The sequence below is a fragment of the Pseudopodoces humilis genome, chromosome 11 (assembly GCF_049639895.1).
Source record: "Pseudopodoces humilis isolate 2021_Gansu_Grassland_sample_001 chromosome 11, ASM4963989v1, whole genome shotgun sequence".
NCBI lineage: Eukaryota > Metazoa > Chordata > Aves > Passeriformes > Paridae > Pseudopodoces > Pseudopodoces humilis.
The window spans coordinates 7737186-7749152 of record NC_142210.1 but is presented as its reverse complement, the minus strand read 5'-3'; the positions used below and the strand labels follow the sequence as shown (position 1 = coordinate 7749152).

The 11967-nt window shown below is 41.1% G+C and overlaps 1 protein-coding gene across 4 annotated transcripts in view; it reads left to right on the top strand.

Annotated features, from left to right (window-relative positions):
• Positions 1-11967, top strand: part of EPHA4 (EPH receptor A4) — a 105548-nt gene that overhangs the window by 57583 nt on the left and 35998 nt on the right. The window lies entirely within an intron of this gene.

Below are 11967 nucleotides of genomic sequence, written 5' to 3'. Positions count from 1 at the left end.
TCCTGCCCCCCTTGAAAAAGGGCTGTGTAAGATTCAACGAGCGGAACGAGTGGGCGCCCGCTTGCCTGCCTGCTCGCTCTCCTCTCCTGGAAAGTCAATTAGATTCTGTCCCCTTGTTAAATAAATACCTCCTTAACCTGCTGCTGATAATGTTTTGATTGATCAGAGCTGGCATTGCTGTAGAAATCCTATATGAGCTTTCAACTTCATGCTGACTGATTTTTGCATTTCATTCATCTGGGAGAGTGAAATACTCTTTCTGTGTATACGAGATTATTTCAGATACCCTGGGCAGCTCTGCTTTTTTTTGGTACCCCATGCTTGACCTAGTAAGGGCAAAGGCTGCAACAGCAGATTGCCATTTCGTTTTGATGCTAATTTGTTTGATCTTTTTCTTTAATTACATGAAAACATTTCTTAGTTTGCAGACAGATAGGGTTTAACGCGCAGGGTTCCAGTTGAATTTTTAATTTAATGCACAAAATTATATACATTTGAATATGACACTCTTCTAAATGCAAATGAGATATCCAGACTGTCAGACTGGCTATAAGACCGTCAAACCTGTTATCTGATGGCTCAGGGTGCTGATTGCCTTCAGGTCCCACAGATGTTGCAGGCATTCAGCACCTTGGAGCGTAGCTTACAGGGTATCATTTATTAGCAGGCTTACGGTGTATGAGACAGTATTAACATTGCATATTTTGATAGTACCAGACCATGTAAATATTTTTAATTCAGTTTCCTAGTAGGTGTGTGTGAAAAGCAGGTAGGCATGGTCTAAATCTGCAGTTTTTAGCTGTAGTCCGGGACATGTCAATATTGCCAGTGAGAGATAGGTTCGGTTTTGCAGTGACAGCTACAAGCGAAATTGTCAAGTCCACGCTGAAGCACCTTTGAATATCTGGTCCCGTGTTTTTTGCTCTTCATATGCAGTTGACAGCATCCCTTTTAAATTATGATTCAAAAATTCAAACTACCACTTTGTCTAGTGAAAAGAAGACTAATAGAGAGCAGGGGCTATTAGGGAGTCTTGGGAGAGAGCCTTGGGAGACTGCTGTCATACGCTGCTCGAAAAGGGAAGGTTGAGAACAGCAGCAGGGACAGTGTTTTTGTGCTATGAATGCCTAGCAAAGAGAGCATTTCTGACTGATTTTGGCATGTGTAAGGATTAGTGGATGCATATATGCATGAATAAGCGAGCAGGATTCATCTACCATGTGAAAATTCTACCATCTTATGCTTTTATATGCAAACCAAAATCTGATTGAATATGCAAATAAGAATTGATCTTGTTTATTATCCATGAGTAGTATTCTTCCCATCAGGAAATTTGTATTTTTGCCAACATTTCCAATTTCAAAACATGCCCAGTTTATCAAATGCATCAGAAGGACAGAGAAAATTATACTGGTATAAATGAAAATTAACTCCAAGGTGTTGTGTTCTCCTGTTCTTCATAGAACTTTGTGGTTTCTGCTTCATAGAAGATCTAAATAGAAATGTGTGGCCTAAACCTACAGATCCCAGCTGCGATAAATAGCCTTACATATGCAAATAATCCCATTGATTTTGGTGAAACTGCTTGCTTGAGTAAAGGTTTGTAAAGTTAGACCCTTGGGTTTTACAAGTACTGATCTGTTTAATCATTGTAAATGTGTGTCTGGGGTGCATTAAAATCCTTGTGCCACTAATTTTCTTTCACTATATTTCATTATAAAGAAATCATGGCATGATGGAGCACTGCCACAGGCTCGGTTTTGATCTTGCACCTTTCTTATACTAATGTAAAGCTGCCTTGGTTTCTTTAAGGCAATTCAAAATTCAGATTAGAGCCAAGCTCCTCCCTTAATAACACTTCTTCCTAAACTTTTATTAGTTTTACTAAAAAAAAGGAAGCCATGTCACCAACACTGAAAATTTGTAAATTACTTCATTGGTTGTGCTCTCTGTGCTCGTGCTTCCCAACACTTGATAGGAAAAGTTGTCAATATGGGGAGGTTTTTTTAAATTCTTTACATATGATCAGTGCTTTTGGGTTGTCTTCTGGAGAATTTGCTAGAACTCTTTGCAAGAGGTACATCTCTGAGTTAAATTCAGTACAAATGATCAGTATGCAAGAGACAAGGGAATTCTTCCTCATAACAACTCGAGCTTCCAAATATGCAACCATATAATTTGAAGAAAACAGGCAGACATTTTCGAAGCAGTTTTTGATGTGAGAATCAGAAATCTGGGTGTCTGTTTGCTTGCCTTGGTGCCAGCCCCTGTGGAAGGTGTGCATTTGGAGATAGGGAGAAAGCAATGAGAAATCACTTGTGGTATATTCAGCACAAAATCGATGCATTGCAATGACATAAAAGGTGCTGTTGAAAAGCACAGGTGGGTTTTTGTTTGCTTTTGTCATTTTATTCCTGAGATAATGAAATGAGGCAGTTTACTTTCCACTCTTGGTTTAGGAACTCTTTTCAGTTTCCAATACTATAGAAAAGTGTTTAAATGAAAATAAAATTTGCCATTCAAAGTAGGATCAAAAATCATTTGAAAAAGTATTTTTTTCTGCTTCTTTGGAAAAGGTATTGGTTTTTATAGCTTGCTTTAAAAAAAAAAAAGCTGAATTTTAGGCTTTGAAGCAAGTAAAATTTTCCAGCTCCTAGTGAAATACTTCAGTGTTGTGATATTTTAAGAATTTTTAATTAATTCAGCTCATTGTTCTGCATCTTTAGTATAATTTTTTTTTTTTTTTTTTTTGAGTTAGGAGCCATTACTCTTTTCCCATGTGAGATTTAAAAAATTAGAAAAAGCAAGGCTGGAACACTGAGCACCTGAAACGTGGAGCCAGTGTCCTTAGCAAAATGAGAGCTGTAAGTGCTGATATTGGGGGTCTCACCACCAGCAGTGGTGGCTTTTGGTCTTTCAGTTTTCAATGAAATTAAATCAGCACTTTGTCCATCTTTAAAAAATTGTGAAATGATTTGTGGAAGAGATGCAGTCCAGCAATTCTGCTAGGAGAAGCTAATTTCAATGAGGAATTCTATCAGGCTGTTGACTGAGTAGCTCAGAAGTCTCTGGGCTTGTTATTTTTGGGGGGTTTTTCTGCTAAGGCTAATGCTGCGAAGCTGTTCAAAATTAAAAGTAAAGCTCTCAATAAAGAGATCTTGTTCACAGCATGCAGGAAGCTTGTGTGGTTTTTTTGAAGAGGCACTGAACAGTTTATATTTTTATAAAGGATTAAACAGCTGAGCTGTTTGGGTCTCCAGCCTGCGAGGCAGGTTCCCTGCTCAGTCCCTCTGTGTGCCCGTGCGAGGGGGCAGTGCCACGGGGACAAGGCTTTTGCATGGATGCTAAAGGCATTCTTAAGGCAGGGCAGCAGTGTAGGGGGCAGAGCCTACACAGGTCTAAATGAGATTTAAAATCCAAACTTGCTATCCTGCATGCTTGGCTCTCTTTGTTTTGTTTGTGTTTTATGAGGGATGGGTGTCCTGCTCGCTCCTTTGCTTGTTGGAGTTGAAGCAGTTGATATTTCTGAATAAACTGCCTGGTGGTTTGTTACCTTGTTAGGTTACCTTGGGCTCTGTGTTTCCTTAAATGGATGGGCAGAGCTGGATGGATGCAGGATGTGCCCATTACTATGAGAATACAGTATAAATAAACAAACTTACTCCTTCTCCCGTTGCATCACCCTGGATGTTTTCAAGCAGGATCCAGGAATAATCTTTCTTGGGAATATCTCAGGCTCCCTGTCCTGGTTATTCCCCCTCCCGTTGTCACTCCTCTTTGTGCACTGTGTTCCCTGGTCTCAGAGTGTCTCTTCCCTGGGCAGAGCCTGGCAGTGCTGCAGTCCTTTCCCCCTTCTGGCTGCTCCCCCAGCCCCACGCTGTCACTGAGCCCTGCAGCCCTTCAGTGTCCCTTTCCAGGCAGGAGCTGAAATGGGTCACGGTGCCACCAGGGTTTCAGCACCCCTGGGAAGATCCATGTGAATTGAGTATTCTTCTGAGCAGGCTGCAGTTGTGGTGATCTCAAAATAGTGACTTTCAGCGCAGGGAAGGGAAATGTCAGCTGTTACTCAGTTTTATTTAGCATTTAGGTTTGTTTGTTGTTTATGTTCTTAATTCCTTTACTGAAAAGGAAAAAAAAAAAACTCAAACCTGAAAGATCCCAGTCTTGAGGATGATGGTATTTTAAGTCAGAAATGGCAGGGGTAGGGGTGAAAGAAGTGGGAGTTATGACTCATAAGTTCTACTGGACTTTTTGGTAGGGGAATATATATTCCCATTTTGCGTTTTGGTGGGTCTTCTTTGAAAGCCCACGTTTCCTTTCAAATGCTGATTAGCATTCCTCACGTGTTGTACAGAACAGCACAGAAAATGCATATAAGGTCTTACATTATGCCAGTGTGGTTTAGCCTGTGCTGAGCTGCATTTGCAGCCAGTAAAAATTCATGGACATACATTGCCCTTGGTCAGTGTGCACTCCTTGTGTCAAAAAAATAATAGTTGCTCAGGCAGATCAAAAGCAATGCATGCCAAGGCCAGGAAAGCTCAGGATTTTAGTATTTTCTTTTTAATGTACTATTTTCCTGGATATTTATAACTTACCTATAAAGAATTGCTCTGTAGTGAAACATCAAAAGACACTGTTAAGTAGATTTCAGTCACAGACCTTTCTCTAGGTGTCTGCATGAGCACCCTTAAACTACTACTGGAAAATAAAATTAACAGTTACTCTGAAGGCTGATCGATCCATCTGATTCTTTAAGCTCCCTCATTGTCTTTGTGCATTGTCCTGGTTTCGATATAAGTAATAGTAAATCACTTCTGTTGCTGAGAGTGAACATAACATTTTTTGATTTTGTGTGTGGTAATATTTATGTGAATATTGAGAATCTTATCGATAGGGAGGTACTGAAGGAAGTTAATCTTGATTTTAAAAATTGCAAGGTCTGTTGTCATTCAGATTGATAGTTTTATGCTCTGCTCTTGCAAAAAATGTTATTTTTTTTTAATGCAGTCCTGGTGAAGAGCTGTTTATTGTTGTGTTGAAACATGATTTTTGAAGGGCTGTATAGCCCCAAGGAAGACTTCATTTCCAAATAGCCAGCAAAGGCTATTTTGAATGTGAGGACAGAATTCATCACACACTCGTGTCACAGTTTCACAGACCCTATGAAACAGTGTAAGCTAAATAAGTAATTGTGTGTGCTGGCCATCCCCCTTGCCTGGTGAGGCTGTTGGGATGCTCCTGTTCCATGGCAGGGGGGCTCTCCAGCCCGGCCCCTGCCTCGCTCCCGTGGGTGATGTGGGGATGGGGCCGTGCTGGTGGGATTTAGGGCTTTGTGGAAGGAAGGATTAAGGTGCTGGGCCAGGCTGTTCCTCAGGAATCTTTGGACATTTGGAGAGTGTTGAGATGACTTCCAGCTGGATGGCCCAGCCTGGGAGAGGTGCAGGAGGGTGAGTGAGTTGGTGTCTCTGCCCAGGCAGAGGAGCGAGTGGCACTCCAGATGCTGGGCACAGCTGGTCTTGCTGTCCCCTTCATAGGCATCCAAGAGTCAGTTTAGTTTTTTTATTTTTGTTCTAAGTACTTGCTACCAGCACAGTCCCACCCTTTCCAGTTACTTGTTCCCCACAAGGGATACAAATAGCCTGTTCCAGTAGTCCTTTTTCAGGCACACAAACCCGTGAGGAAACTCATGCACGTAGCTGGGTGTGTATAAACAGTCACAGCACCCTGGCCACCCAGTTCCCAACCAGCCTGATTTAAAATAATCTCTTGGCAAATATCTGGATGCATGCCAGCTGTCCAGAGCATGGGAAGTATGTGTGTAATACTACTGGCTGCATTCATTTTTCTTTAAAATGTCAGGGTAATGGGAAAAGGGAGTTGCAAAGGGGTGTTGTTACTTTGCTTTAAGGTGTTTGTACTAAGGATGATAGACCAGCAGTCTCCTTATTCCCCAAATGGAGCTGTGTCAAGCCTGAATTCAGTAGGCTTGATCTGAAAAATCAAAACTAGTAAGCAAGGACTGTGTCAAGCCTGAATTCAGTAGGCTTGATCTGAAAAATCAAAACTAGTAAGCAAGGACTGTGTCAAGCCTGAATTCAGTAGGCTTGATCTGAAAAATCAAAACTAGTAAGCAAGGACTTGGAAAAGGGGTGATCCATGAGCGTGACACTCTGAGTGATTTCTTACAGCGTCTTGCAGAATTCCAGGGTAATTATATGCAACTTTCTCATTTTGAATCTAAATGAGTGGGGTTTCTTAGGCTTCACATTTTTCTGCTAGACATGAGCAGCAATCCCCCCTGCACACACTTGTTCAAGCAGGAGGGTTGGGACAAGCTGCTGGGCTTCACCTGCCCTGATGGGTGAGGTGACCTGCCAGGATGTGCAGGACAGCCACCTGCCTTCTCTTGCCCTGCTTTGGCTTTCAAAGAGACTTGTGTTTTGGCTTTGGACATCTGGAGTTTTACAGAAAGGAGATGCTGCAAAGACTTCTGAAGCAAACCAAATGATGTATTTTGGGAAACCATAATCTTTCAAATATTAATGCAGTGGGAGATGCAGAAAGAAAAGTGATCCTAGTGCTAGAAATTTGGGAATTGTGTGGAACTGAACAGTGGGGAATTATTTTTGAATGGGCAAATTTCAGCACTGAGCATGAGATTTCTCAGAGACTTGAAGATGTGATGTGCTGACTGCCTCAAGTTTCTTCTGCTGCACGTTTAATTACGTGTGTAAGTTTAAGTGTCTGAGTAAGGAGCTTCTCCAAGCTGGCAGATGCAAGTGGGAGTTTCTTCTTAACAACTCTGTGTTCTTGCAGAGGCTTTAACTGATGGTCTGTAATAAATGTGCAGTTATAGGCATACGTGCTCCCATCTTAAAAACAAAACTGGGAAAACTATTGTTGAGAAGGATTAAATTATTATTTTAAGGTAACTGCAGCATTCCACAAAGAAATAATAATTAAAATAACAACTGCCTGCTTTCTGGCAAAGCTGTCTGCACCACCCATTTCCATGAATTTGTATTCAAGGTGGAGGATGCAAGTCTTGGTCGGAAAGGGGAAAAAAAAAAAAAAAAGATCCTTAGTAAATAACCAGCTTCAGGGTTCAGTGAACAGCTTAGACAAGCTGCATGTCAGATAGAGACAAGATGTAATTGCAGCATTTAAATAAAAGTTTGGTCACATTTTTTAAAAGATCTTGTGGTTTGCTCTGGAAAATGGAGGTTAGTTACACATCCTCCTGGGGAAAAGAGATGCTTAATTTCAGCATTGGGTAGCGTTGATCATATTTAAGTTGTATAAATTTACTTCAAGGAGGCATAAAATTCTGGTCTCAGTGATGTTGGTACAGATGAATAGTTACCAAACTGACAGAGATGGAGATGTGGTCCTGCAGCTTTTATTTGCCCTGGACTATTTAACTGTGTGCTCACTTTCTCTGGCAGCACACTGACATTTCCCATTCATGGAGCTTGACGATCAGTGTGACCGCTTCCCTTAAATGACTGGCACAGAAATATTTTCATGTGGAAGCAGAATTTGCCCAAGAATGTTTGTGGCTACTAAATGTTTAGATGGGCTTCTAAATTCTCTAGTTGTTTTTGCAGCTGACTAAATAAATTGGAAAGCAGCCAGAGAGACAGCAGAGTCCAGTCAGTAGTTCAGCAACAATAAAAGGCTTCGGAGAACTTTATCAAAGCTTCCATTAACCCCCTGCTGATGTCCTCAAACAGGATTTTTTTGAGAGTAGAAACACAAAAGCCAGGCTGCACAACTGCCCCTGTGTGTCCATTCACAGTTTTTAAATCCACACAGTTACTAATTAAAATGCCATGCAGAGCAGCACAAATAAACATCACTAGTCCCTGAAGCCCAAAAGTTTCTGCATTGGCTCATAGTTTGGAGGGCAGGATGCTGAGCTGACCCCAAAGGGTAGGTGAAGCAGCCCATTCTGCTTCAGATATTCTGTCCTTGTGAAATGTGTGTCAAGTCCATCCATATGCATGAAATCCCACTCCCAGGATGCCATCCCAAGGCAGCCCGTTATATTTTATTTATATGTTGCATAGCATTGCGCTAAACCGTGAGGGCTAAATAGAGCTGTGGCATGCCTGCTTGGCTCCCTATAATCATGTTTGCCAGATTCTGGTGGACATCAAAATGCTGAGCACACGAGTGAATACTGCTTCTTTCATTGAGAAATGTCACTTCAGCTTTAGCCCCACGTGTGAACTGGTGTGCAGGGAGCGCTTTATTATCGTGGCAGGGCTCCAGTGGGCTTCCCCTCCAAACAAAGTGGGCAAATACGGAGCCTCTCTCTGCATCCACTTGGAGGATTTCATGGCATCTCCTTAGATTAAGGTAATCTGCCTTCATTACTAAATTCAAGAACCAGAGCCCCAGAAATTCGAATGCACTCTGAGAATGGATTCAGGGTCTCTGAAAGTCGTGGGTTGGAAACTGGTGATAACAAAAGTTGACCATGGTTTTGTATTTAGTTTTTAAGTGCAGTCAAAAGAGATGTAGGAAGCTCAGGCGTTTGTATTTTATTCCTGTGGTCATTTGTATTTCAAACCATCCCTTATGGAAAAATCATACTGTTAATTTAAAAGGAAATGATAGCTTTTGTCTCAGCCTTCTGAACTGTTCCTGCAGAGTTTATTAGCACTTTTATCCCCGCTATCGAATTCTATCACCTAGTCTTAAAAAGACAATTGACTGATTCTGATTTTTTTATTAAATTCTTCTACTGCTCCATAAAATATCTTTGGTTTTGTCTGTATTAAAATCCTTTGAAAGTAACCATGGACTATTTCAGTCAGAAAACCCTTAAACTGTAATGTGCTTCGGATATAAATGTCTTGCATAGATTACCAAAGGCTAAAAGGAAAGCACTGAAATTTTTAATTAGCTTTTTATTATTTTTAATTTTTCTAAGTTGCCGTTAAGTGGTTGAATCGAGAGATAATAGAACAAGACAGTTTTGACTAAGCAAAATAGGAAAGTATAGTGGGCTGGAAGAGGTGTCTCGTATATGAATTGAGTTTTGTGTGCTGTCCCATTTATTTTAGCAAACAAATCAAGGCATGATCTGGAGACAACCCGCTACAAGGGCTCCCTGGGAAGATTGCGCTTGTCTCGGTAACAGACTGCATTCTTTAAATCTGTCCTCTGAATCAGCCCCAATTTATCTTTCCAGCATAAAAGGGAATGCAGATGGAGTAGCCGCAGCCTCCCTTATAGTTTATCAGGATATTGTGCATGCACATAAATAAGGCAGAAAGTGACTGGAATATGTAAGTGGCTGAGTGTTAAATCCCATGTTTTTCAAGTCTGGGCATTCAGGGATGAGTCCTGGAGGAGCTGCAGGGATTTGTGGGCTCCCCACGACACTCCAGACAGGGGGTGCAGACCCAGTGGTGCCTTTGCAAGAGCACTCTTGGCTTTCACTGCTGCCTGTGCTGAAGGTTAAAGCTGCAATTGTGGAAGGACTGGAAAAAAAACGATGTGAAAAGGGTGGGTTGGCTCAAAAGGAGACTTCTCAGCATCGCTTGCACAAGTGGCATTTTGCTTTAACCAGAGAATATTTTTATTCATATTTGTTGCATTGACAAGCTGAAGGTTAGAGGGGCTCTGTAGCACAGGGTTTCCCTAGCTTATTTTTGGTCTGAGTGGTCATTAAGTGGAAGGTAGCAGCTTCACCTGGACTAAATGAGAAGATAATGAAATATTTGGACCTTGATGACAAAAAAGAACTAAAACCGTAAGAGTGAACCTTTCAGGGAGGAGAGAAGTAACACTGAAAAATGCTTTGCGTGCTGTTGTGAGAAGCAATGATTATTGAATCGCAGGTTTTGAAGGAAGATTGTTTTAACTTTCCTGTGCATATCCTGTGCAGGTCTCAGTTCCATGCTCCAGTACCCTTAGGAGCCCTGGCCACAGTGGGCAGGAAGGGCCTGCTGGAGAAATCATCTCAGGAGCTGGGGTGGGCGCCTCTCAGTGTCATCCTGTCTGCTGGAATATGGGGCTGGAAACCAAGGCCCAAACTCAGAACACAGACCAGTCTGTTTGACTGCTGCACAAATTATTGTTTTCATGGGCTTTTATTTGCCCAGACTGTGGCTCAGTACTCTTCCAGGACGTAAATCTGGCTTGTCTTTGTACAGCTCAACATCCTCATAACCTCACAAGGTTTTTTTGTTTTTTTTTTTTTAATTTATTTATTTATTTATTTTTAGGATTGAAATTTTTCAGACTTTGTAATGGCACTTGCAATGCACAGGAAACCAATTATTCTTTGGAGTGTTTTACACTGAGGCAGTAACCTTTAATATTTAATTGCTGATTCCACTTGGGGTTTTTCCAATTGACACAATTTTAAAACAAATAATGCACTGGTTTTCAGTATCCAGCATAAAACCAAAATAATGAAACCCCTTTATAAGTTTAATTATGTGCCACCTATGATGTAATTGGCTACTGACATCATGAACTAAGATTTTAATTTTAAGGTTTATGTGTTTCAGGAAACTTAGGACTCTTCCCCAGTTTGTACCTCATCACTTTTTTTTTTTTTTTTTAAATGAATGGCAAACATAGGTAATTTTGCTTTTTGCAGCAACACTGTGTGCAGAGTTTTTTCTCTCTCATCGGGTCTATTAATGATTTTTAATTTCCTGAACAAATCTGCCCGTTGTGGGGGAAGGGGAAAGGGGGTTTAATTCAGTTCCAGTGCAAGAACCTGGTGGGAGAGCTCCAAGTGTGTAAGTGTGCTGCAGTCTGATTCTCTGTGGTACTTTTGAAAAGACAGAGTATCTTTGTTCCCTGGAGAAGAGATACTTTGATGGGGGAGTGTGGCAGAGTGTCTTGCAGCATCCTGGAAGAATGAGGATCTCCAAGTGCTGTCAGAGCAGTGTCCTTCACAAGCTAACCTGAGCCCAGAAAACCCAAACCTTGATTCAGACTCAAGCATTTCTCAACAGCACAGCCAGAGACAGAGATCATATCATGTCAAATCCATCTAACCTTTGTACAGAGGGTACTTCACCAGAGTTCCAACCAAACGCTCTGCATATCAACTATAATTAAAATTTATAGCTTGTTCAGCTGAAATGTAAATATGTAAATGCAAACCTTCTGCACCATCCTCTTCTGTGTGATGGAGCTGAAACCAAACATGGCCGAAGTTCCTTACTTTGGTGGCTTTGAAACGATTCATGCTCTCAAGTGTTAAGATGAGAATTGTGATTTTTATTGTTGAGTGAGTCCTGGGTTTGGATTCTGTTGGATGCCGCAGGCTCAGGAGGGCATGGTTAAAGCCCAGCCTGCAGTTGCTGTTGGAGCTGTGGATCACAGTGGAAGTAAAATGTTTATAATTTTATTACTTTTTCTTCCCCCAAGAATCTTGCCATTTCTGACTTTAGATGATTGATCTGAGAAACCCAAATGGCAAAGTCTAAGTCTCTGCTATTACTGAAGCACTTTGGAAGCCAGGATGAGGCAATGTGGCCAAATCTATTTATTAAAATAGCGAATGCTGCTTTAGCAGAATGAGTCATGCCATTCATTTATTTATTTATTTTGTTTAGAAGATACTTCAGTACTTGCAAGGCACCTAAGTGGCAAATAAGGCAGAGGCTTCTGTTTGTCTGGATTTTAAAAAGGCTTTTAAGCAGAACTTTTTACAAAATCTAATATTCTTAATGTTGAAGGTAAGTGACAAAGGATGTTACTTAGCACAGGTATATACATCATCTAGACATCCGTATTTCAAATAAATAAAAGGTAACTGTGTGAGAACCAAGGAGAGCAGCGTTAGATGTGTTGCCTTGGGTGCCAAATCACACATTTACCCCAAAATGGCTTAAACTTTATGCCATAACTGTTGGGGTAACCACATGCATGACTTGGTGGTAAGTATAAGAAAGGACCAGGGATCAGAAATGAGGATTTCTGTTGATAAAT